Source organism: Apis florea, unplaced genomic scaffold, assembly GCF_048593485.1.
Source record: "Apis florea isolate Af1SG1 unplaced genomic scaffold, ASM4859348v1 contig_1789_pilon, whole genome shotgun sequence".
Taxonomy (NCBI): domain Eukaryota; kingdom Metazoa; phylum Arthropoda; class Insecta; order Hymenoptera; family Apidae; genus Apis; species Apis florea.
The window spans coordinates 3309034-3334688 of record NW_028256481.1 but is presented as its reverse complement, the minus strand read 5'-3'; the positions used below and the strand labels follow the sequence as shown (position 1 = coordinate 3334688).

Sequence of the window (25655 nt, the reverse complement as noted above, 5' to 3'; positions counted from 1 at the left end):
CAAAAGAATAAAATTGTCTCTGTTATACTGTCGCATTCTATTCTCGCCTCGCTTCATTTAATCCGAACTTAAATTGCTTGCAACTTAATAAATAAGCCTTAAACTGATATTTTTATATCAATTGTACATGTTTTGAGATCTAAAACTGAATCTCCAAAAGTGTTCCACCACAAATATATTAATATTTGTATTTAAATAATTAAGAAACTTAAGATATATTTTGAAACATAATTTACATAATGCAACCGACAATTTTGACACGTTAATTCTGAATTATATTATTCATTTAGAAAATTATTATCACACTTATCGAAAAATAACGTTCTTAAACATTTTTTGATATTAAGAAATTTATATTATAATTATTATAGAATTATTAATTATTTAATAATGGCTGTTCATTTGAATCATAACCATTCAAAAAAGAAAATGAAGATATTACATCAATCATAAACTTTTATTTTGCAAAAACGTTAGATCGTGTTATATATTGTTTCCATCTTATCACCCATGTTACTCTTTTGACAGCATAATAAAATGAACGCTTACCGTGTCAATCTCTCGACGAATCTCTTCCTTTTCTCTTTTCCTTCGGTATTTCCTTCGTATCTCTGTAAAACAAAAATAAGAAAAATCTTGTTAACGAAAGAGCAATAAATCATATTGAATTATGTATAATTGAATAATTGATAATAGTTTTGTTTCTCAATTGTATTATTCGCATGGTAACAGAATAACAAAAATACGAATTATAATTCCACCAGCTCTCTCTCTCCCTCTCTCTCTCGACTCGCCGAGTACTTCCTCTAAAAGGATTTTAAAAAGGATTCTCGTCGTTTAGATCTGAACAGGGTGATAAGTGGCGCCTTTTGGAATTCTGTTGCACGTGCCTCGAGCGACGAAAAAATTAGACTCGTTTCCTCGCGAAATTAGCAGCGCGATAAGTCGGCCGGCGGAGAAAAGGAGTTATTTTGACTGAAAAATCGGCGAGCGACTAGAGGGAAGGCCGGTGGAACAAAGGGCGAAGATAATACGAGTGGAAGAAATGGTAGTGTGCATTTTGTTCCGGCAAGAGGACTTATTACCGACTTTGCTTGGTTTTGTTCTTATTTTGGGACAAAAGATGTCAGGTGGGAGGACGGTAAATGGATCGGGAAATGGACGGTGAAACGGGTTTCATATTTTCATTCGTTATCTTCTAGTGGCGCGTCATTTTTATTCGGAATTAAAATTTTATAATATGTAAATGTTGAAGTTTAAAAAAATTAAACATTAAAATTACGTATGCAAATTCGCAGTGAAATATAAATATCTACTTTCGGTTTAAATTCAAATTCAATATTAAAATTTTGAAATGAAGAAAAATTAGAAATGAAATTCAGATTGATTAAATTTAAATTTATTATTGTATGTGTATATTTTTAAATTGAAAGAAATGGAAACGGCAGAGATGTGTGATATTATGATTTTTTTGTCTTGACCAATTGATTCTCTCATATCTGTAATAAAAATATTTAGGAATAAATTATGATGCTTTTATTTATTAAAACAAAGTATAGAGTATATTTATATTAATGCTAATAATGAATATAATAGTTTAATCTACAAGAAAGCTTTTTGCCTATATAAAAAGAATAAATATTTTTTGTAAATTAAGAAATTTAAAAAGTCAAATATATTTGATAAAAGGTAGATAGAATCGATATTTATTTAAACAAGTTTAACCGATTATCTACATTTTCCAATATAAATTAAAAATTTTCGAAACTATGTGTTAATATATTCGCCCTCGAAAATCATAAAAGAAGATACTTAAGAATGCCGTTAAACTATGCGTTAAGTCTGAAATAAGTATAGATTGTGAGTTTGAAAACTCGTCTTCTGATATTTCAGATATTGAGATTCTTCATGGAATTTTTGATAATATAACATGATGCAATATAATGTTATGTGGTGAATATTATTTAGCGATATAGCTTCATGGAAATATGGATTAAAAATTTTCGTAAGTATGTGTTAATATATTGGCCCTCGAAAACCATAAAAGATGTTAGAACGTATGAAAAAAAATATTTTTTCTTAATAAATAATCGAAGAAACGTAATCAATAAATTATTTTTTTATTATTTTTTATAGGAATTATTGTTGTAATATTGCTCTCTCTTTTATGAGATATCCTAAAAAAAAATAATTTATTCATATATTTATAAGTTACAAATATTTATTAACATATTATTATATTATGTATTTTTTATAAAATAATATATATTTTAAATATTTATATTTTAATTGAAATTTATTTTTCTTTTATCATATATAACTTTACTAGTTTATCTAAATTTTAAATAAAATTAATTTATGAATTTAATTTTAGGACAAAATATAAAATTGAGGATCATATTATTATTTCTTGCTTTATTTATTCCAATTTAAATTTAAATTCCTTCTTTCAAATCAAAATTTTAAAAAAGATTAAAATTCAAAATGTATAATTTTTATTTTCTTATATTGAAAGAAATCGAATTCGACATTTAAACTTTATATGATATTCATTTTGATTAAAAAAATTTCAAAATCCAAAAAAAGACACGCGAAATATAATATAATAGATATGTAATAGACAAATCGGAACATAAAGAACATATTTTTACTGATCGTTTCATTCAGCAAGCTAGCTGACTTGTTTTGATCGATGCAGTACGGTTACAATCGTGGTAGGTACAATTGGAAACGTGTACAACCATGACAGACGATTTTCGTTTTATTGTTCTGCCGCTAGTTGAGGTATATTCAACCAAAAAATGATGTACTCTTTGTTTGATTCAATGATTATCGATTGTCGATATATCGAACCAATTGAATACGTATGTATGTTTTATTGACATTTAAATATTCATAGCAATTTCCTAACTTGATTCTGTAATAATCTGGAAAGAAATAAACATTTTATTGTTTGTAGGAATTTTTTTTTCTGTCCAAAATATAATTTTCATTTGAAAATGTCGAAAATTTAAATATTTCGAAAATTTTCGAAAAATTATTCATTGTCACTCGTAACTTGTTTCGAAGAATTGAAGAACCATTTCTTGTTTAATAATGATATTTCAGCAGATTTCATAATGTTGTGCAAATGATCATCGTTGATTATAAAAGAAATAAAATATATTTTATTGGAAACAAAATAATTTTGTAATAATTACAAAAAGCAATTAATTTATATATTAATTTATAATTTATAAAATGTATTCAAATAATATAAAATAACAAATATCGTAAAATAAAATATTGTAATAAAATAATTTTATAGCAATAACAAAATAATCATTTTTTAATATTTGAAAACAACATATTTATAAAATGGTGCGATCAATAATGTCAAATATATAGTAAAAATTGCATGAAAAGATTTATGATGTCTGCTCAAATAGTGTGGATTTCTTTTACCAGAGAACTCATTCATATGTTTATTCTGATTTTCGCTCTTTTTCTTTCACTTATTATCCTTTTCTACATTTGGCTTTGAGTTTTGATCGAGCCATGGAATTAAATTTCAACTTCACTATTCCATCAATTCCTGGTTCGAGTCTTAATTTTCGTACAATTATCCAACTTTTACTATGTAGTGATGTGCAATATCAAATTCTGATGAAACTGAATTCAAGCTCTGAAAAACTGAAAAATATCTTAACTTGTTATAAATCATTAATGTAAAAAATTTTTATTCACATTCGTGATATATGGATATTTTTAAAATATTTATTTTTAAAAATCATTTTTCGAAAATTAAATGAATTCAGTAATTTTTTTTTTATTCTTTTATTCTTTATGTAGTATCTCAGAATTGGTCATTTTAAAATTAAGAATAATTATATTTCATGATTGTTAAATCTGTTTCCTTTTTTTTTTCTTTTTTAATTAAAATTCAAATATTATAATAAATGAAATTATGAAAACGTCCATTACATCTCAATGTTCCATTACGTAATTCAGATCAGCATATGAATCGCAGAATTGATAATTTCACTCCATTCTCCCCATTATATTCGTTATCTCGACACGTTGTTAAATAATTCTACGAGAATTTCGATCGAACAAATGAGTTGGAAGATAATAATTAAAATATAATTCAATAATGATTAAAATTGAAAAGAGGCGAGAAAATTAGAGAAAACGAAAAATACAGATAGTAAATGAAATTTTAAAATAACTTATACATTTTTGATAAATTATCTTACTATATTATACGTATTAAGTGAATTTTTTAATTTAAAAATACAATATAATTGAATATATATTTTTTTATAAAACTTTCTTTTAAAGTATATTAACAAATGGAAATATTTTATATTTATGTGTAAATGAATATGATATAGTGATATGATATAATAAATACAATTTTAATTATAAAACTTATATATATAATTTTTTAATTTATTTCAATAACTCATTTTATTATATATATTCCGAAAAAAAATAATCAATATAAATAATAACGAAAATTATAATTAACTACGAAATTAATATTCTCTATCTAACTTCGAACAATGCACAATTAATCTCGGTCTATTATACATATATTTAATTTATATTTTCATAATTAATTAATTTAACTTAACCTAATCACAATATACGTAATGTTATATTATATATTGTATCATACATATGTGTTTTAAATATTATATTGATTAAAATAATAATACATGTAACTTTAATAAAAGTTTATATGTATACGTAATAAAATAAGCTATACGTGTACGATTAATTTTTTTTTTTTTTTTATAGAAATCAACTCTCTTTTATTTGAAAAAAATATATTTTTACAACACGATGATAGAATACCAAAATCTAAACATTTTGTGATTTAAAATTTTACTATTACCCGCACCATTATAAAATTATATTTTAAAAAAAGAAACATTCAAGCTTCATTTCATCCTTTTCAATAAAAGAAATACTCTTTTATTAAAAAAGAAAATTAATTTTTGATATACATATGTTTTGTACGATTACAACAATATTCTTATACATATCCTCCCATCCTGATATTTTTATCCGTGTTAACAGTCTCATTTACACAAGTGTACTTTCCTGGACCATTGTATCCTCTCAGATTCTCAAAAGGTAAAAACAATCCGCTTGATTGTTCATTTAATTAATTTAACATTTACTCTCTTCACGACTATTCACAACTGAACCTCCTCCAGATTCAACCATTGTTTTCGTCCATTATCACCGTCCGAGCTCGCAAATTGTTTTCGAACAAGCCGACACTTTTAGCGACATTCATTTGATAATACCGGTATTAAACTTTCGTATCCCAGTGTGTAAAAAAAGAGAGATGGAACGGCTTACTATACCGTCTTTGTGCCCGCATAAAAGGGTCCCTCGTCTCGAAAAATATTACACGCGTTTCCGGTGTCCGTCACCGGTTACCACGTTTGAATTAAAACGTAATTTTACCCTCGAGAAGAAAGGAGAGAGAGAGAGAGAGAGAGAGAGGAGAAGGGCCCGTGTCGTGGAAAATCCGCGTGGAAATGAAAAGTCTGGTAAAACGGAACGTTATACGTGCAAATGGCGGCGTTAATAGATGTACACGAGGCGGAAACGTCATCAGCGCCACGGTTATCCAAATGTTTTTCCCTGTTTTCCACGCAATCCTTAATGGCCGGGGGAACACTTTTACTTAGGGCTTCGCGGATCTAAAAATGTTTCTTCGTTAATCCCTTCGCTCCCTTCTTTTATTCCCAAGGTGTATTTTAGTTGTGAACTTTCGTTGGAGGATTTGCGTAAAAAATCGATGGGACTGGTCGCTGCAATGTGATGATAGAAATTGAATATTTTTTCCTTCTTATTCGTTTCCTTTATCGTTCGTAATATTTTTTAAACTTATTGTTCCCAATCTTTCGGTCTCTGTTGGAATATTGTTGTTTGGAAAATTTGAATAATTTTCATGGAATGAGGCATTTAGAATGAAAATAGGTTTTTTATCTGTTTGTTTAGGAGGATTAATTTGATGTGGATGAAGCAATGTGATAAAGTGTTAGTTATTCAGAGAAGTAAATATTTTAGGAATTGTTAACGGCCTGTTTTTTTTCGATTTCGTTCATTTTATTGAAATGTGAGTAGAAGTAAAAGAGGAAAATATTTCTATGAGATAGTTTTATATATATATTAAGAATTTTAGAGATCTGTGTGTGCTTCAAAAATTGGAGTTTCAATTCCAAATGAGATAATTTTGAGATAGTTAGAACACAAAATGCAACAATTGGCAGAATATTACTATAATTATATAACGTTTAATAATGTTTTTTTAAAAAACATTAAACACCAAAGAATTAATAAATAAAGCAAACAAGAGTTAAAGATAATTAAGATACTGTTCCAATTAGTATCATCAGAAAGATCAAAAAGATTATTTATTTATAACAATATATAGTAACTATTCTTTTTTGTTTATTATCTATTTTATTCGTTTATTTTATTTCTTATCTCTCAAAAAAATGTATTTCGTTTCTGTCATAAATTGGTTGTGTTGAATGGAATACGGGTATTCATGACTTCTTTGAGGTTTTCATGGCTTGGATTTTTATGATCTTTTATTAAGGCACACACACACAATATCAGTGAGTTTTCCTAAAGAAGTTAATGCAGTGCTACGTAGGAAAGCAAAATTCTTTCAGATTCATACTGAAAGCTTCAATGAAAGATATTCGTGCATAAATATAAACTACAATATTATTAAGTTTTTCCTAAATTATATATAAAATATGATAATATTATTACAATATTTATATGTAATAAAAATATCATGCTTATATATTATATAGATGCTTTAAAAACAAAATATAAATTCTTAAATTTAAAAATAATTTTTAAAAAAAAATAAAACTATCCTGAAAGTATGTTGATTAAAATTAAACAGTTATCAGCAAAATTAAAAAATTAACAATTATTTGATATTCTATTTAATTTTCGGTGATTTCTTTTCTACAAATATATCAATAAAATTGGAAATGTGTATAATACTATATTATATTATATTATTATTATATTATTATATTATGTATCTAATGTTTTACATTGTATATTATTAAGTTTAAATTTCGACAAGGTACAAAATGTTTTAAATTGAAGCATAAAAATGTTTAATCGTCCATCAACGTTTCACATAAACTTGTTTCGATTTAATATTACGTATCACTTGACATTTACTTACATATATTATTTAATGTATTATGTAAATATTATATATTTATATAGATACAAAGCAAATGAAGTTCCATCGTAAGAAAATTCACCATCTTCAAGATATCAAGGCAAAATTACACTTTACACTTTGAACGTGCATCACGGATGATTCATCCATAATAAATGTGAAAGATGAAAGGAGCATGTACACTATAGTTCAAAAGTTTGAAAGCAGTTTGTTTTGTGTTGGTAAATAAAGTTTTTTACTCTTACAAATTAAACGTGAGCTTTTAGAACTTTGCTACCAACAAATCATCTAATGCAATTTATCAACAAAGAATGAACAAAGAATCTTAACTTTGTTTACTGATCACTGGACTACAGATTTTTATGCAAGCACATATTTTTGTACATATGTTTTTACACATTTTTCATAAATGAATATACATGAATATATTATGTATTTTTTTTCTGGCATTCATTTCATTTACATTTATTACAAATATCGAATATTATAAATAAATTTAATCATATTCCGAATGAAACTTTTGATATAATATTGAAACCTGGAAAAATACTGAATACTTGATTTTGTAGAAGCAATATAAGGATGATATATCGAATATGATATTGAAGCAATATATTACGTGACATCTTGTAGAATATTTTCTTTTTTAATTCTTTCAGATAAACAATTTATCAAAAGAAAAAAAACATGAAGAAACTTTTATATATAATTTTTATAATTATATATATATATAAGTAAATTTATATAACAAAATTATTAACATTTTGCAAATATTATATATTGAATATTTAAACTTATTTGCTTAAACTGCATATAAATCAGTTATAATCTTTGAACGAAATGCAAATATTTATATCTTTTATTGTGCATAAATCATTTGTGATACACATCTAAAGCGTGAAATCTGAGTTTCTTAAGATGAATTTCAAGCAACATAATACACTTCTTTATTTTGGATACTCATCGTGGATGATTCATGCACATCGAATACGAGAAAATGAAAGCTGGAGTACGCTTATATTTGTTTATTTCAGTGATTGAATTCAATTCATCAGTTTTCAAAATGTCAGTTAGTCCGAATTATTTCTATTTTGGCCTTTATATCGTTTACTTAATTAAGTATTTTTACGTAATTTTTGGATTTTAAAGATATTTATAATTTCGATATATCTTTAAAAATATTTCCATATGATCATCTTTCCATGGAAAGATATTCTCAACTTTTGCTAGTACAAAAGTGCAAATAAACATTCGTTATTCTGTTCATTTGTTATTGAACAAGTTTATATCTATTATTGTTCCCTTATAAATGAATCCTATTTATCAAAAGAAATTGACTCACCAGTCATTTTGAATGTACACTTTGGATGAAAATGTTTCCTTTTCGTGTCACACGAATCATTTGTTATGCACATCCAAGGCGAAGATCTACTATACATGAATCATTTATATTATAAATGTTCACTTTGGATGAAATGCAGATGAAAACAATGTTTCCTTTCGTGTATACACGAATTTTTCGTAGATCTTTTATTTTAATCACTTGGGATGAAATGCAAATGAAAACAATATTTATATTATACACGAATCATTCATGATATGCATTCAAAGATCGAGAATTTTTCTAATCAAAGTATCACTTTCGTAACACGTTGTTTCATCCAATCTTTCTCTTAAATACGTTTCGAAAAAACTCATCTCATCCATCTTGGTCACTGTCATTCTCGAGTTACCCCTCGAGTTATCCAACAACGATCCTCTCCCTATTCTTCATCATCTCATTTACAATCAATCTTGCACCAAAGATGTATCCCTCAAATTACCGTTTTGCTCTCGAAACGAATCGACTTGTACCCGGAATGGCCAATTTTTCGGCCGAAAGTACACTCGAGCAAGAAATAAGAGCGTTGGAAAAGCGTTTGAGGAGAGGGCGAGGGTTGTTGGCGATGTAAATGCTACGAAAAACACTTAACTGCCTTTTTCATCACTCTTCTTCCCTGCTGTTGACGACAACTTAAGAAACGCTACTTGTTTACTTTAATCTATTTCGATATTAAGGTGTACCGGTCGTTTTGGGAAAATTATTCGTTGCAACGTTTAACCCTTTACACTCGAGAGGTGATTAACTCGGTTTATGTAGAAAATTGAAACGAAGATTCAGAGGCAAAATTGAATATGAAAATAAATATTATTTGAGCTTAAAGTTTAAAACGTAGCCTTTGAGACGTAAAATTTGATAAAATGTTCAAGATGACTTTTGAAATGTTGAATTTTTGTTAAACGTTAAACGAAGTCTGAAGTAAAATAGAAACAGAAAGAAATTAATTTAAGTTTCTTTCTATCATATTAAATTGGATAAAGACAATTAGTAATTATACATAGTAACAATAATAATTAAATGCAAACATAGTAAAATCAATTACATACAATGGACATAGATATATCAGGAAATGTTAGATATTTGAAAAAAATATATTTGTTTCTTTTGAATTCACAGTAATAAATATATTTTCTAAGATTTCTGTTAAATACTTTTTATTTTTTCATAATGTTTTCTTTCATAATGTATTTCTGATTTGTTGTACTATTTTCTATTTAACATTTTATATTTATATATTTTCAAAAATTATAATATTTTTAATAAATATCATATGGCATTTGGTGGAAAACTTTTTATTAGATATTTCTTTATCATTTAAAATCTTATTGCTGGATCTTGCATTTTCATGAAATTCCAAGAATATTTTCTTAATTGTCAAAAATTTTAGCATCAATGATATCTATAATTTTCCAAATATATAATCCTTAATATTTATTTTCTTGTAGAATTGTCTCGTTTTTATGAAAAAAATCCGCATTGTTTTAAGATTATCTTAACAATGTGTTAAGCGACTATGGAATTATTATTTCATCAATTATGTTTTTAAGAAATATATTTATAAATGGATAATAATATTTCTTTTAATAAATATATAAAAATAACGTTTCTAATATAAGAGATAAATCCTCGCTCAAAATATTTCTTTTGTCGAAACTTATTTTGAATTTTTTTTACATCGTATTAAAAGTCTTGTTATGATGAAACACAAATTTCATTTTTATAAAAAAAATTGCCCACAGTTGGAGGGTTAAAATTTGAATATCTTTTTCGTTTTTTTTTTTTAATTAACTTTGTAATTGTATGCAATAAAATAATAAAATTTTAAATATATGTGTACATAAAATTTTTACGTATATTTTTTCGTATTTATGTTAAAATTTTAGATTTTAATACTGCATTATTCTTGTTATAAAAAATATTCTTAAACGAAATTGTATTCAAAACATTAAAGAATGCTAAAACTTTAATGCTGGATTTTATTTCATCAAAAAAAATGTTTCTTCTAAAAAAATTTATAATTCTACTTTCATTAAAATTGAGACTTTGAATATTTTACAAATTTTTCTAGATAAAATAGCATTTAAATACTTTTATGTTGAGTTACTGTAGATAAAAGAATCTTTTTTTTTTTTTCTTCTTAATTGTATTCTAACTGTACGATATATTATCAATTTCAAATTTGTAATTTGTAATTTTAAATTTCTTATTTTAAAATCTTCCATTAATGCCCATTATAATCGACATTCATATAGATATCTGTGAATGCTCATTGTAATCGGCTTTCAGAAATTAATTCTAATTGCACGATGTAATAATCGTTTTAATTTTGTATTCGAGAAAATATGTTTTGTAGAAATATCTTTTGTACAATAAAAGTATAGGATATAAAACGAATATAAAACGTTAAATATATCAAAATAGATATTAACACAAATTTAAATGTGTTATGATGAAAAATCATATTTAGAATAGACGTGTATATAATAAAACAAAAATGATTTTTTTTTATTGATTTAAAGTTGTAATATAAATATTTTCTTTGCAAATAGTTGTTTTTTTTTATAAGCGCTTTTTTTAGTTAAAATTTATAATTTAAGTTCAAGAAAACATATTTGTAATATTATAATCAATTCGAGAAAATTCGATGAAGAATATTATTGCTCTTTGTAAACAAATTCAAATGAAAAATTAGTGCAATGCACATGAAAAATGAATAAATAAATGGTTTAGTAAAAAATCTAAATAATTTTACTTTTAAAATTTTCTATACATAAATATAAGATTATTTTCATTTAATCTCACTTGTTATTAAAATTTAGTTTAACAAATATTTTATATTTATTGATTTAATTTATTTATATTTCCGCTACAATTATAACAATATTAATTGGAATCAAAGAATAACACATTTTTTTCGCTCTTTATTAATTTTATCTATATTATCATGATATTATTACTTAAAATATATATAATTAATACGATCATCAATAATATCAGACAAATAAGTAACATAAAAATTTTCATTCGTTAATCAATCGTTTCCAAAATCAGTCGAGACTACTCAGACATAAAAAAAAAAAAAAGAAACGAAAATTATCCGCAAATAAATCCGCTTCTACGAAGTGCAGAGAGAGAAAAGAAAGGAAGAAAATGTTTATTCGCTTTAATAAAGGGATCTACTTAAGGGATCTACTCCATTTCCTCGTGCCCTGTAATAATGAAACTTATTTACTAAAAATCCCCCAACCCAAGAACGATCCGGTTGAAATAATTAAATCGTGGAGCAGTATCGCGCGAACAGTTCACCGGATACTTTCTTCTCCCTGGCTCTTCTAACTGCGGGACGCGTGCAAAGAGATTTCTCTGGGAAACGAGATCTTCAGCTCGGCCCGGATAAAAACGAGTCCGCCGGATAAAAAACGAGGACTCGCATTAGGAAGTCGAACGTCGTCGTCGTCGTCGTCGTCGGCCAACTGGACATCTCTTGGCTACGACGATATTTATTTAAGAGCTGGCCTCGAATTTCCGGATGATAATTAATTTATCCCGGAATTTAATTAGAAAATAAAAGATAGAGGAAGGGAGGGGGGAGAGGGAGAGACTGTTCTGAGTCGTCGCGACTCAGACGATAAAAATGTCGACGATCGATTTCGGCTGATTGAAACTCGAGCGAATTTACTTTCGATAAAAGTAGTGTCTAAAAATAATGGAACGAAGCCCCCATTAAGCTTTTATTAAAATCGATTGAAATTTTATTGTGCGTGCGTTATTAGATTAATGCGGATATGATATAGCTATCTTTATTCCTTTTTTTTTTTTATTATTAATTTTTACACTATTAGTTAAAAGTAGTAGATGATTTTAGTAATTTTATCGATAATATTAGGTTATATTATATTGAAATTGGAAATAATAATAGAGGGTGTCTTTTTAATCTTCAGATTGTTTTTCATAATTTAAATAAATTTTATTTAAATTTATTATTAAAAATATTTTAAGTACATTATTTTAAGTTGCATTATTTCGATGGCCGGGATTTTTCGAAATTTGAAGGTAACATTTTCTTTTCAACCAGATTCATATATTTTTTTAATGCGCTTTATGCTCATCATAAAAAAAATATTAATTTTACCTCGAAAAATTAGTTAAGAGATATTTTAATTTTATAAAACTTAGTAACGTATGAAAGACACATAAAAAAATATATGGCGTGATAGCTTGTTTCTTGGTCTTTTATATAATGAAAAAAGATAATTAAGAATTTTAAGAAATTTATATGATTCTTTTTATAGGGAATATTGAATATTGAATATATTCTTTATACATCTAATTATAAAAATGATTACTTACATTACAAATTATATGTCTCTTAAAATTATTCAACATTAAGTAGAAATATTCTTCGGTATAATTATTATTTAGAAAGTAAATCAAAATAATTACGTTTTATTATATATATTTTACACAATTGAATATGAATGATAATAGAATTTTTTTCATTTAATCTATATTATCTTGTATAAAAAAAAATTAATTTTACATTGTTAATAATTAAGAAAATTCTGCCACAATACAAAAATATACAAAAATATTGTATACGTATAATATTTAAATATACATATAATGTATCCCATATATCATTTCTATATAAAGTATAAATATAAAGCTTATATTTTATATAGTTTTATTCAATTATTATTTTCATTAAATTTTAAAGTTTTCAAATCACACATTTTCATTTTTGTATTCTTTAAGAATTTAATAGCTGACATCGATGGAAAAACAATTATGTCGTATATATGATTTATCCACAAACAAGAAAAAGGATAGATACGTAGGAAGATAACGTAAAATTTTTAATCTTTCAATACCTCAAATTGTGAATGTATATATGAAATATATAACATATCTAAATCTAAAAAAAGAAAAAATCTGAATATCTACATCATCCATGTCATTCGAGAATCAACTTTTATTGGTGAAGTAAATTATTCTTTTAAAATAATAAAATTTATGAAACTAGCCAAAATTTTTATATGCACTTAATAAAATAAAATGAATCAAATTATTCATGCAATAATAAAGCTACTATCCATCCATGTTTCCTGATTTAAAATTTAAATTAGAATTTGTTCTAATTTTTAAAATAACCCAGAGAAATTTTCTTCTGTAATGATTCGGATTTTTTGCTTTTATTAAATGTTTGTATTATTACGTTATTATGTTACAAAACAGTTCATAAGATTACTTTTGTATTGATTGATCGATAAGATTATTTTGGTTGATTTTATTTTAATTATATGTTAATTTAATAATTAGAAAATATTTTTATGCTATTAATATGATCATAAAATGATTTGTAATTATAATTTGTAAATATATTTGTAATTTGTTGTAATTATAATTTGTAAATATATTTGTAATTTGTAGTTTTGTAATTATTATATATATATATATTAATAATATATCATACATAATTGATAAATAAATATCATAAAAGTTGATATATAAAAATATCAGATTGAGAGTTATATTTCAAGTTATAAGCAATTTAAAAGAGGATGAAACAGTTTTCTTCAAATCATTATCCCATTACTACTGCCGTTTCGTTTCATCCAACGCAAATTTAAATTACTTATAACTTCACAAATAAGCAATATTTTTACAACTTTTATCCTTATTTTGACATCTACATATATATTAATTCTTTCTACATAAACTCTATATACAATATATAAAAACTCATAAATAAAATTTCTCCTTTGTATTTATACTTTATATATCCTTACTTCTTAATTGTAATTGCAATTTAAGCAAATTTTTGTCTCTAGATATCTAATCTAAAAAAAAAAAAAAAAAAAAAAAATGAAACTTAATCCGGACTTAAGGTAGAGAAAAGTTAAACTCTCTATCCTAAGTTAGTAATTTTGTAGATGGTATAGCTTTATCTACAGTAAAAAAGACCACCAATATCGTCGCATGAAAAACGAAATCAGATCCGAGGGGCCCAACATGATATAATACCTAAGAAGCAGAACAGCAGAGAAAAAGAGAGAGAGAGAGAGCGAAATGTTTGTCCAACGTTCGATCGCACAACACGGCTGGAGGTCTTAATTTACCGTGGGGGAAAATCCCCTGATCCTAGTACGTTGGCAACACTACGCTTGCACACAGTTATCTCCACCTCCTGTATTTTTCTTAGCGGCACGCAAGAAGAGACATTACCCGGTTCCTCTCCATTTCCCGGCTAAACAACAGCGGAAGACAGGTTGGAAACATTCGTTTCCCCGATCCACACACATCAACACGACTGTGGTATCCCCGTCAAGATTGAAAATTTATTCCATCGGGCATGAAGAAGCAAGGAAATCTGTGTGTGGAAGGGAGCAGAGGTTTGTTCGATGTTCGATACGACGGTTGGTAACCCTCGTAAATCAGGCTTATCGTCGAGATCCCGGATTCTTGAGCTTAGGTAATACAAAGTATGGCTTATTACGCGGGGCGCTATGCCTGCTGCGTAATTGTAGCTGGACGCGTTTCGATTTACGAAACGCGAGACGATCGATAAATTACCGACCGGTGAAGCGTGTTCCCTCTCTTTGGAAATGGAGCTTAATCGATCGGTATATCTTTCTTTGGCGGAAGTGCAGAATAGCGTAAAGAGAGTTTCAATCCCTTTCTATTCTGCTCCAGTTTACGCAACCAATCGTGTTTTTGGATCAACGTGACCGTTTTGCATTGAATTTTATCGGAAAAAAGAAAATAAGAGATACGTGTTTAATCGTAATTAACGATAATTGTGTGAAAATTGTGTGATATAGGTATAATTAATACTTGATTTTACGTTTTATACTTTTTTATCGGTATTGAAATATTATTGATGTTATTTGATAGTTAAGAAATTTTTTTTATTTTATTATTGAAAATTTTAATTTTTCTTTTGATTAATATTCCACTTGTATTGTGTTTCTTTTTATTTTCAGTTCTCTCATCGAAAGTTATTAGATCAGAGATGTTATTAGGGATTATTTATTAACAATAGTAGCTCAGCATTGGTACGATCGCATCGTTTTATTAATCTCAATGTTTTGCTGATCAAAACACTACATGAAGACAACGAGTGTTTAATTATTTCATCTTATTACGAAATAGACGATGTCTTGTTCATGTGTGCAGACAACTAAGAGTTGTTGTGCTATTTTGAGAGGTTGAGACTCGTTCATTTTTTCAATCGACATCTGTTATGTTGTAAGACATAAAACTTTTAATAAATCAAGACGACATTTATTCTGTGTTTTATTTTCTTTTATTTTGTCTTAATTAGTGATAGAATTTTTCGAATCGTTTTGAATATACGCATATGATGAAAAATTCACTTAATTCAAACTATCCAAAGATTTCCAAATCTTGCTTGATTTATTAAAAGTTCTAGATTTCGAAATTTGAATGCCATTCACAATTGATAGGATTTTAATCACTTATAATAAATAATAATAATAATAAATAATAAAGTAAAACTTCTTGAAAACACTTGATCATCTTAAAGACTTGGAAATCTTTAAAGTCTTGATCTATTCAATTATTTACTTTTTCATTTTTGCTCTTCGAGTCAGATAATTTCGATTAATTCTCTAATTTTCTGATAATAATAATTATAACATTTTGAATTTATCAAAGCTTTCAACAATTTTTAAATTTTTAAATCAGATTGAAAGAAATTCAAATTTTTTATTATTTTATAGATTCAAGTAATTTGAATCGTTCCATATCCATATTCTTACTTACAATGTAATTCTGTGACGTCCATTTTTTGACGGTTGCGTGACGATTGTGTGACGTTGACCTTAAATGGACGATAGTTGTTCTGGCATATTGTCGATACCGATGAACTGTCAATCGGATCGACGCTGTCAAATGGACGATAACTTTAATTCATGGATCGTACAGATCATGGAATTATTTAAATAATTTTCTTCTCTCGAAGTTTTATCCATTATTTTTGTTAATTTTGATTAATTTATAAATATTTTTATTTTTAAAGTAATGTAAGTTTAATAATGTTATGGATATGTTGTTCAATAAGAATTTTTCAATATTAACGAAGAAATGAATCAACACTATTATTTATTACTGTTCCATTCATAAATATCTCTTTCAATACAATCATTTTATAAAAGGAACAAAATATATTTTCTTAAAAAAATTAACAGCCACTGAATTGATTCAAATACATATGAAACTAAGAAAATATTAAAAATATTGCGTGATGCTATTCTTAATTTTCTAAAAATTTTGTAATATCAATTATCAATATACTCACACACTCTTATCAACAGTGATAACGATTCTCTGATGTTGCAAATACGATATTAAATTATGCATTTAAAAATAACATCGAAATTTTTTTCGCAACTGTGAATATATAATAATTCGTCAATTTTTATCGTACACATTCGACGAATTTTATTACGCACTGTCGACGTATAACACATGCTTCTTCAACAATGGTATAGTATAAGAATATGTTAATAGTACCAATATATACATTTTCAATGTTACCAATTAAAAGTAGAACGATCTTTTAATTTTTTTGAAAATTTGAAAATTGTAATTGCTGGCTGGTTATACAGTGGTGAACAATAAATAAAAAATATACGGATTTAGCTGAATGGATATATTTTGATTATACACGTGAATACACGTGTCTGTCTACAGACCAACTAAAGATCGCGTGTCGAAGATAAACAAATGGATACCAACTATGGAATAGTAACACTGCTAGCAACGTTCAATAATAAAATTATATATATAAAATTTCAGTCAATGCATTAGAATACATACGAAAGATAGCGATATTTTAATTGATTGATATTGGACGAAAGATATGAAAAACAGTATGGATTACATCACTATACTTTTATTAAACAGAAATACGCAAGAAAAGGCCATGTGTTATTCGCGTTGCGCGCCGGAAATATGAATCTTGACACGAAAAACTTATCGCTGGAAACGTTGGCCTTTTTTTCCCCTCCAAGTGTCCCTCACCAACAAAAAAATTACAGATTCTTCGAGAGGTCGGTCTTTCACCGTGTTTCGGAGGGACACGTTGCAGAGACAGGTGTATGGAAGACGATAGAAAGCTTTTACGAAAGGGAACAAAGGAGAACTCGTAACTGTGTCAACCTTATTTATGTTACTGTAGGACCTGCAAATGGAACTGTTCGCGATATGAGAACGTTTTTCAAAGTTGTTGTGTCTGAAGGTGTATATATGGACAGTGAAAAGATGTTCTGCTAAGTTTATAACTAAGAAATAAATAGCGAATAAAAACATCGCTGTAACGATGGCAAAAAAATTGTAGTTCTTAAATTAGTTTTTAAATAACTGTCCAATTAGTCTCTCAAAAATAGATTGTTATTCGATAAAGTAATATTTTTACAATTAAAAGAATTTGTCAAATGTCAAAATACTATTTATATATATATATCAAATTTATCTTGTTAGATAAAAAATCATTAAGGTTATATGCCAAAAAAAGAAGTGAATTTTTTGTTTCAAAAATATTTTTTTTCTTTTATAAAAATAATAGTCGTTATCTGGAAAATTTATGTTTAAGCACTATATTGCGGTGAATATTTCTCAGAATTATATCATTTAAAATCAAGAATTCGAAATATTTGTTATTTTTAGACAATGGATTTTTATGCAAAATCAAATTTGTATGAACATGAATATATTATATTTTTTTGCATGTCTTTTGCATAAATGCAGAAATATAGAAAAACAACAAATAATTTGAAGTAATTATTGAGAATGAAGAATAAAAAAGTAAGGACACATTTGCTTGAATCGTTTTATGTTATTTGAAACAATTATAAAAATTAAAAAAAAAGAATGATTCGTTTTTGAATATTTCATATAGCCATAAACTTCGAGTTAATGAGATGGAAATAAATTTCGATTTGTAGAAAATTCCAAACATGTATCTGGACACGAAATAATTATTAATTAAAATAAATCATAAAGATATTTCGACTTATATTTCCAAAAAAAACTTCGCGGCAGAAGGAAAGAGATGCACAAATCATTTTCGAATTACGCGGATTCAAATGATCGAAATTCGATTATATCAAAAGTAGCAATTTGATGCATGATCTAACGATCCCTTTGTAAAATTTTAATTCCATCTTTTTTACGCAAAATCGTCGCGAGAGGAATAATAATTTCACTTTCAAGACAAAAATGGAGACATCGAGGTACAAAGAGGTCGCGACAGTCGCATCGGCGCCACCATCGGTCGTAAAAAGACCGAGGAGAGATTCGAAGAACCGACGACATTCCTTGTTGCATAAATGCTCACGGAGACACTTTCTAAAAGGTAACTGCAATTATTTAAACGCATCCGCGCCGATTGCATAATAATCGCGACCCGAATAAATTCGTTCATCCAACGAGATGCTGGAAACCCTTGTTGAATAGTTGTGCAATGTTTCAAGGTAAATCGTTTTATATCGGTCGTTAATTACGAGGATTTATAAAAATAATGAAAACAGAATCGACGCGGTTTTAATTAATATTTTCTCGTTTTTTATGATCGACGCCTGTTCGTAATGGTTTAATCGAGACTTAAGAGTCACGATGATCGTTTGCAAGAAATGAGCAAATCGATTTGTGTCGGATTTTCATTGGGAGCAATGAAAATATTTTTTAAAATGTTTCATTCAAAGGGATATGTGCGTTTTAAAAACATGATTTTTATTTTACCATCGATGATGATTTTTCTTGCGAAATGGTTCAAAGAAGTCGCGACCCAGCTTAAGTAACGTCTTCATGAAGAATTTTTATTCTGCATTTATCTATGCAGAATTTTTTATTTAATTATAAAAGAAGATTCGAAAAAGTTTTAAAATTTTCTCATAAATACTGTTCAATGATATGGAAAGTAAAATTTTTAAAAATATTCATTATATTATATGTTTTGACGAGAAAAAGAAGGTCTTAAAAATATAAATTTTTAGTTTGAACAGAGATTATAATATAAGAATATAAGAAAAATATTTAATTTTTTTTCTATAATAAAAAAATATTTTTAAAATTAATAGATATTTTATTCGTCAATTTTATAAAAAATGATGAATAAATATGGATTACTATAATTCAGTGGAATATAATAAGATTATTGAATAATATTTATTTTTAATAACATCTATATTTTTTATTCTATATATAATATCATACTACATTCTATATTAATATATAAACTATATATATTAATATAATATTATATTGCTAAATAAAACCAAGTTTGATAGTTTTAATCATCTTGTGAAATTTTTTCTAATAAATACTTTAAAACAAGTTGTTTCTATGAAATTTTTATTAAATAAATTTTATAAAATATTTATTCACGAATTTTTAACGATAATTAATATTTCCATAAAAATTTTTCAATATATATAACTTCGAAAAATTTAAAAAAAAATGAAAGGGAATTGTTTATTTAATTCAATTTCAGATTTTATTTAATTTTATTTTGTTAATAGAATAAAATCCATTTTATACATAATTAAAAAAGAAATTACACAAAATCTATTTATTTACAAATTTACAATTATAATCAGAGAGAAAAATGTTAAGAATAATGCATCATGTACTTGTAATTTAATATTATGCAAGATATATATACATATTAATTATTTATTAATTATTCCTGAAAAATAATAAATAAAAAATCTTTTAAAATGTCGATTTTAGAAATAAAGAAAAATACAAAAGTTGTATATCAATTTTTTCTTTTATAATCAACTTTTCAAAGTTATCTTATGATACATTAATATCCTATCTATGTTGCTTTCAAAAAATATTAATGTGACATGTATGATAAGATGTAAAGATTTATTTTATTGAAGTAATTATATCAGATAACTTTTGATACTGTAAAAAAGATTTATTATTGGAAATCTACAGGTTGTAGATTTAAAAAGTAATGAAATTCTAATATATCAAGCGAATTAATGATAACAGTCGCTAAATTAATGACTGATTTATTAGCATGTCGCTTTAATTCACAGCATTAAAATATAATGTGAATTCTATTAAAAAGATGTTTTTAAAAAAGTATTTATTATAAAGATATAATAAATTTTATATAGATTATATGAAGATGATTTACATTTTATTAAATAAAGTCATATAATTTTTAATGCAGTGCTTATTTTCTATAAAAAATTATTGAGTTTAATTTAGAAAATATTTCAATTTGATGACAAGACAAGAAAAGCATGAACAAAGGAGGTATTTTCTATTTCTTTTATATTACAATAAATTTTATAATTATAAATTTAAATTTAGAATATTTTTTAAACAAACGATTTTTTAATAGAAATAATTTTTGTATAAAATAAAGAACTACATTAATATATTAAAAATTATATGATTTCATTTAAAAAAAGAAAAATTATTTTCATATTGAATAATATCAGAATATGCTTTCCTTGAAGTAATTCAATTTTTATCTGAAACATGTATTAATATATACATGTACAATAATATTATATTTTAAGAACAGCAAAAAACAACTTCTTAAAGAAAAAACAATGTATAAATTGTTTTGTACTTATTGTTGTAACAACAATTGTTAAGCAATAAAATAACTAAGACTATTATACGATGTACTTCAAATATTCTTATCTAAAGAATAGAAAGAAAATTTTTCATAGTTACCATACTTCTTCCACCATAATTCTTCATAATTACCATACTTTTCCAAATAAAAAAATTATAAATAATTACTTTTATTCAACACCATAACATTATTGTTTATGCAAACGAAATTTGGATTAATTATTTAGACTATTAGTATTAGATTTATTCCTATTCCTATATGAATTGCTGTGCTTTTATCTAAACGAAAACAGACATCGATATAAAAGTAACATCAAAAATTATGCGTAAAAATGATATCACAGAAGAGAAAATTTAAAAAAGAAGGAGGGCAGATAGAAGTGACTGAACTTATTATACGAAGGGTGGATCAACTATTATATCTATCATATATAATACTTATATACAATTACGTTATTTATGTATTTTAAATAAAGTTATTACTTAACTAGTTACTCTTTCAGCAGCTTAATGATCAAATCTGAATACAACTATTAAAATTGATACAAAGCATTACCAGTTCAAACACGTTTGAATTTAATTTAAAGAAACCTATAATGAAATCTTAGAATAAAACTGATCAAATGTATTTCTATTATTTTATGTTAATTTAATTAACTTAATATTTTAAACATTTTGTTAATTTGAACCGTATGCTTATCTTTATTAATCTAACGTATAATAAAAATATTCGACGTAAAATAAAGAAAATTAATTACAACATCGTTTAGTAATTTTATTTTTCTAAATGTAACAAAGATTCGAGATCTTAATTATACGATTGAATCCATTTGAATTAACGTAAATTTCAACTATTCGAACGAAAACTCATAAGTAATGGGAATATAAATCGCTCGTTATTACGTAAATTTTCCACTTATATGAATCGCTATGCCCCCAACGAATTCACACAGAAACGGAGCTCTACCTGTCTGCCCACGCGAGGTAAAGGTATGTCGCGCTACGTTAACCCCCAAAAAAAAAATTTTACTTCAAAGATATATCATTTTTCCTCTCGGTCGGGTGATGTCGATCAGGCTACATCATCCGATTCCGCCGCGTTAATCCCATTAAAATCCCTTTATCGCTAAAATCCTCGCCGCTTGACCCTCCTCCCCACTCCTCCTGGGTTCGCACTTTTCCGAGCCGGGTATCAATTAATTCACCCTCATACGCGGATATCCTGACTCGATCGATTCGATTTCGAGGCAAGGAAGCAGCTGTCGCAACGAGACGAAACGAGATTCGTTCGGCGTTCGATGTCGCGCGACAGAGGTTGGAGGGTCGTTCAACTGCGCGCTGTCGAACTAGGGAAAACGAGAAAAAAGAGAGAGAGAGAGAGAGAAGAAAAATAGGAAAGAGAGGAGGAGAAAAAAAAATAAGTGGAACGAAAGAGAAGAAAAAAGGGTGGGAAAGAGAAGGGGAGAGAGAGAAAAATCGAAGGGGAATTCAATCGATATCGGATTACAGATTGAGCTCGACGGGCCTGAAAGTTAAGGGCGTGTGGCGGCCAATCCTTTCCCGGTTCTCCCAATCCGCTTAACTTCGCAGATTCAACTGCAAAACTTATCGGATCGTTCGAGAACGTTCGATGCGAAATCAGCCGATATATCTGCGGTATCGATAATGAATTCGCCACTGAGACACGATTTCGACCCCCTGTCTCTTTTTTTTTTCAGATCGCTGGTCTAGGATATGTACGTAGTCAGTTTTAAAAGTTTTTCATAGTTGAAATAGTTTCCAGTGCATATTTCCAATTTTGTATGCTTTATAATATTTCATTTTTTTTTTTTTTTTAATTTTAATTTCATATTAGTATTTTAGGAATTTATTTTGATGATGAAAATAAAGAAGAAGTTCTTGAGCCAATTATTGTAGATTTTTAAAGGGCGAAGAATTTGCGCGTGAATTAAACGTTATCTAAATGTGTGTATTTTTATGTCACAAACTTTTCGAAATTTTCTGGGGAACAGACGAGAGAGCGCTATTAAAGATCAAAAGTTGCGCAGGAAAAGAGAATGAACAGTGATAAGAAAGTGGAAAAAGAAATTATGTTATCAAAACTTTTATCTTAGTTTGATACTTTAATTTCTTGTTTAAAAATAATAAGTTTTGTACTCAACGTTATATTTGCACTTAATAAAATAATTTCATTATTGTTTACTTTTATTATTAATATGAGAAGAGGCTTGTTATGACTAGCTATTTTTTTTTTTTTTACATTTTCTTATAAATTTTATGAAATGTAAATGAAATTTTATGAAATACACGTTTTTTTTTTAGGAACTCATTCAATTAAATTAAATTAAATTACTTTTTTATTAATTATTATTATATGACTATAGTATTATATCAGATATTATACCACATTATAAAATAAGATTATACTTCATTAAAAGATTTTTCGAAAGGATATATATAATAATAATTAAATTAAGACAAAACTTAAATTCCATTTCTTTAATCATACTCATAAAAATTTTATTTTGCATAAATCATCGCAAATTAGAAAAATTTTATTCGTATTATACGTATAAATAAATTTTTACCTTTTCTATTTTTTCAAAAATCTGTAACCAGCGAGAAAGCTAAAATAACAAACACCTGTGAACATCTTGTATAGGGACAAATATCCTATGTAATCGATGTACAACAAACTGTTACGTATTTATAGTACAGTTTTTCCCCTCCCTAGAAATAGAAGGCGTTCCACACCCAACCTAAATCATCGGTCTCAATCGAACGAGTTAACCGGCAAACCTCAAGCTACGTTTCCGCCGGTACATTAGATCAGGGACTTTTAATTACCGACCGAGACGTTTCCCCGAGACGCGGCCTCCGTCCACGGTAAATCGAATACGAAAGGCAACGACTTCCGTCCCGCTGTAACCGTTCCTTTTCGCCTTGGACGAGTTCATTACGGTTGCAACGCGGCTAACAGGATTTTCGCCGGCCCTCGTAACGAGCTCTCTCGTGCCGTAATTCAAAAGTTGATTCGAGCAGCGCCAATTTATTGCCTGTGGGGATACCCGTTGAGACCTTTCCCCGCGGGAACCGCTCTGTTCTCCTACCCGAACAACTGTCCGACCAGATAAGGTCAGTGGAAATTGCATTAAACAGAGCATGAGACCGTGTGCCCGGCGGGACCGAGAAAAGAGAATTTCGCAAGGAAATAATACGGGGACGCAGCCTCGTTAAATAAAGGAGGATTCTTTTTGGCTAAGTTTCGCGTGATCTAGCTTCCTTCGGGCGGTCTTCTTTGGAAGGAGTGCTTCTTAGTCTTTTCTTGAGCCGATAAGTAGAGAACGTTGCACGTTGAATTTTTAACGTTTTGGAATGGTGTGATTTTATTTTGAAATATGATGATAATTGTGTTCACATTTATCAATTTTTTGCTTAGTTTATTTTATTCGATAAAAATGAATAATGGATGAGAAATAATGCGCAAATATATTTTATAATTAGATTAGGATTAAGAATTATATGATTAAGAAATGCTGTTTTATATGATTTATATGATTAAGAAATGTTTTATATTTATTAATAGATAATAAAATGAAAATCAATTCATTCATATCAGGGACGAACTTGAAAGGAAAAATAAAGATCTGAAATAACCGAAATTTGGAATTTTAGATCTAACGATTGTCGTGTTTATTGTGAGTCCATTGTGCTATATTTGACATTTGCATATCATAAAATTTGTTTGATACTTGAATACAATATCATAATTTCTTTCTCTCAAAAATTATATCTAAATTTTATTATTTTATTTGAATTTTTATTTAATCAATCGTCTTAATGTAGAAAAAATAAAAACTCATTAATTTTTACAAAAATTAATATTTATGTAGTGCATTTTTATTTATTTATTTATTTGTTTTCTGTAACTATTTTGAGATTCTTTATGTGTAGTGAAGTATTTGCATAAATAAACATTTATTTATTTATTTATTTATAATTTTAAATATAATATCTATAATATTTCAACAATTTTGAAATAATCAACTTTAAAATCATTTATTATAATTTTTCTATTTTACGTAGAGACACTTATGTCAAATATATGTATATACATAATTGTACTAATATATCTCTAATACCTTTTAAATTATATCTAATTGAGTATTTCCATTTTTTATTTCATTTTTTAATTAATTCGATAAAGATTAATATTCATTTCAATTGCATTGTAAAAAGTGAAAGTTTTCATAAAAAAAAAAAATTGGCTACTAGTAGCTGTTATTGATGAAGTTACCCAATAAAAATATTTTTCATTTACTAAAACTATAATTATAAATTATGTTTATACAAGCTAAATCATTAATATAACAGAGATTCACGAAACTTATCTTCCTGTTATAGAAATGTTTATTGTACACGATCTCGTTCATC

At 26.6% G+C, this 25655-nt stretch overlaps 1 protein-coding gene across 5 annotated transcripts in view; it reads right to left on the bottom strand.

Annotated features, from left to right (window-relative positions):
* The window catches only part of LOC100869566 (uncharacterized), a 304803-nt gene that overhangs the window by 134047 nt on the left and 145101 nt on the right, over window positions 1–25655 (bottom strand). For all 5 annotated transcript variants that reach the window (XM_086909671.1, XM_031919759.2, XM_086909678.1 and 2 more), the window contains exon 3: window positions 550–611. The gene's annotated coding sequence lies outside the window, so the exon portion shown is untranslated. The remainder of the gene's footprint in view (window positions 1–549; window positions 612–25655) is intronic.